This window comes from Microtus ochrogaster, chromosome 8 (genome assembly GCF_000317375.1).
Source record: "Microtus ochrogaster isolate Prairie Vole_2 chromosome 8, MicOch1.0, whole genome shotgun sequence".
Lineage (NCBI taxonomy): Eukaryota > Metazoa > Chordata > Mammalia > Rodentia > Cricetidae > Microtus > Microtus ochrogaster.
Genome location: NC_022015.1, coordinates 13,105,969 through 13,109,469, shown reverse-complemented (window position 1 = coordinate 13,109,469; position 3,501 = coordinate 13,105,969). Strand labels below are relative to the sequence as shown.

Sequence of the window (3,501 nt, the reverse complement as noted above, 5' to 3'; positions counted from 1 at the left end):
GGGAGGGAAATGGGAGGTGGTGGCAGGGAGGAGCTGAAATCCTCAATAAATAAATAAATTTAAAAAAATAGAGCCCTTTCTCAAATAATATATTCTGATTATAGTTTCCCTTTCCTCTACTCACCCCAGTTCCTTCCTACCTACCCTCCTACCAAATTCACTTTTTTTGCTTCTCCTTAGGGGAAAGGGGGCTCCTAAGAGATAAGAAAAACATAACAAAATAAAATATAAAAGAAAAACTCTCATATAAAATTTGGACAAGGCAAATCAACACAAGAAAAAGAGCCCAAGAGAAGGCACAAGAATTAGGGATCAATGTGTTCCAATACTCAGTAGTCCCATCAAAATATTAGGCTGAAAACTATAATATTAATGCAAAAGACCTGGGACAGATCCAAGAGGCCCTGTGCTTGTTGCTTCTGTCTCTGTAAGTTCATGTGAGGCTGTCTCAGTTGATTCAGAGGACTTTGCTCTCCTGGTGTTCTTCATTCCCTTCATCTCTTATGTTTTCCACCTCCTCTTATAATGGATTCCCTAAGCTCTGAAGGGAGATAGAGACATCGCATTTAGAGCTGTGCATTCCAAGACTCTCTCTGCATTCTGTAGGGGGAAGTTTCTCTGGTGATGATTTGGCTGAGCAAAGTACTAATTTGTGAGTACAGCAGAATATCATTAGGAGTTGTTTTATCATTATCTTTTAAAAATCAACAGCATTTTGTTTTACCCTAGATCTCTGGGCCATCTGTCTAGTCTCTGGTTTTTAGTCACTCAAGCAGTATCAGGTATGGGTTCCAATTCATGGAATACACCTTAAGTCAAATTAGACATTAGTTGATTATCCCCCCAAGATTTGTGCTACTTTGTCCTATCATATTTTGCAGGAGGGATGAATCTGTAATTCTTAATAAACTTGCTTGGCATAAGTCATTAGCTTATGCAAGATATCCTATTGGTCAGCAACAGTGGGACTAGGATATATCCTTGGTGCATGAACTGGCTTTTGGAGCCTATTCCCTATGGTTGGATACCTTGCTCAACCTTGACAGGGGGAGGGACTTGCTCCTGCTTTAATTTGGTATATCATACATTGTTGACCCCAGCGAGGCACTACCTCCTCTGAGGAGTGGATTAAGGAGGGATGGGGGAATGAAAGACGTGGTAATAGGGGAGGGAGAACTAAAGCTAGTATGTAAAATTTTTAAAAATTAAATAAAAAAATTAAACTAGAAAAGATAAGCTATATTCTCTAAAGATGGTTATGGGTAATGGTAGAATAATTTGAGTTCGGCAAGTAGCTATGGGGTTTAAAGTAACAGAAACAGCCCTGAGTGGGAAGAGATTGGGTCATGAAAGCCAAAGTTTATAGACTTTTCTCACTATTTTAAACTGATTTTATTTTATTTGTTTAATGTCAGTGGGAAAATTGTCACTAATTAAGTGAGCTGCAACCAAGAATAACAATCTTGGACAGCACTGCAGGAACAAGCATTCATTGGTAAGCATGAGTGAACTTTACTCTCAGATTAGAGATAGTCCACAGTGAAAAAGATGTTTAAACCATTCATGAACTTCAGAATGACTTATGCCGGGATTATCTCCTATATTCTGTAATCTTATTTCTCTTTTAAATACTTAATGCCACCTTTGTATCCTTGTTCCTTGGGTTATAAATGAATGGGTTCAACATGGGTGTTACAATTGAGCAGAACACTGAGATTACCTTATCTCCTTCCCTCATTTTCTTTGAGGTGAGCTGCATGTAGGTAAATATAGTTGAGCCATAGAAGAAGATAACAACAATGGAACAGGAACTGCAGGTGGAGAAGACCTTGAGCCTCCCCTCACCTGACTGTATTCGAACCACAGTTAAGATAATATTCCAGTAGGAGAAAAGGATGAGAGAAACAGGACCTAGGAGAATTACTACACCCATTGCAAAAATGACCACCTCAGCTGTGTAGGTCTCTTCTGAAGCCAGCTTCAAGAGTGCAGGAGGCTCACAAAAGTAATGATTGATAAGATTTGGTCCCTGGTATGACAAGCATAAAGTAAATGTGGTATCTACTACAGACACAAATATCCCACTAGCCCAGGACCCCACAACTAGCAGGACACAAACCCTATGTGTCATGATGGCAGAGTAGTGCAGGGGCTTGCAGACAGCTATGTAGCTGTCGTAAGACATGACTGTTGGAAGAGAGCTTTCTGTGCACCCCATTATGAGGAAAAAAAACATCTGCATTGAGCACCCAGCAAAAGAAATGGTCTTTTCTACAACTAAAAACTGGACTAGCATCTTGGTAACAATAGTTGTAGAAAACAGAGATCATTTAATGACAGGTTTTTGAGAAGGAAATACATTGGTGTTTGAAGTCGAGAGTCAACATGAATGAGGAGTATGATGAGCAGATTCCCAAACACAGTGAGCAAGTAGATAATGAGAAATACCATGAACAGCAAGATATGAGTCTGATGATCTGAAGAAAAACCCAGCAAGATGAACTCAGTCAGATAAGTATGGTTTTCTTTGGCCATGGATGTGTACTTCTAGAAATTAGCATACATGGAGCAATGAAATGTTGACTATTGTTGTAATAAGAGCGCCGGGGCTGAGTCCCCGGCACCCTGCCGCCCGCATGGCTAGCTTAGCTTATGCCCCGAAATAATTACACGGAAACTGTATTCTTTTAAACACTGCCTGGCCCCAATAGTTCCAGCCTCTTATTGGCTAGCTCTTACATATTAATCTAACCCATTTCTATTATTCTATGTAGTCCACAAGCTGGCTTACCAGGAATGATCTTAACCTGCATCTGTCTGGCGTGGGAGAACCATGGCGACTCACTGACTCAGCTTCTTTCTCCCAGCATCCTGTTCTGTTTTCTCCGCCTACCTAAGGGTTGGCCTATGAAATGGGCCTAGGCAGTTTCTTTATTAATAAGAAATCATTCCCACATCAGACTATCATTATCAAATCCAGAAAATACAAATGTAATGGGAAAATGGGGATTAGAAAACCATTTTAAGATGCAGGATTTTGTACTTAATGTAGCCCTATACTGCTCCTAAAGCCAGTTGATTGATAGGTACACTGAAATCATGACTATACATAACTTTCCAGCACTCCTTGACAAAAGCGTAGTATCCTTTATGGGGTCATTGTTCAACAGGTGTGTGTACAGTATCAGGAAATATTTTCAGAGCAATACATGTTATTAATATGACATAAAAATTAAGTGTTTTGATAAACATCAAAACTGTAAATCAGGGGTACAAATATATGAGATGGCTTTGAAAAACAATCAAGAATCCTGTCTTTGATCAGAAACTTTTAGTGGTACTTTCCAGTTCAATGATCAAAGTGATTATTTTAGCCTTGATTTTATCAAATATTAGGTGCAAATGACCATTTTCTTCGTTTTGTTTTCATAGGATTCTCTGTCATCTTTTGTACAAAGTAGGAAGAATTACAAGGATATAACCTTGTTACCATGTAGATAC

The 3,501-nt window shown here is 39.1% G+C and overlaps 1 pseudogene; it reads right to left on the bottom strand.

The window, feature by feature from the left end:
- The window catches only part of LOC101990606, a 6,664-nt pseudogene extending 4,129 nt beyond the window's left edge, over positions 1-2,535 (bottom strand).
- Positions 2,536-3,501: the final 966 nt, after the last annotated feature.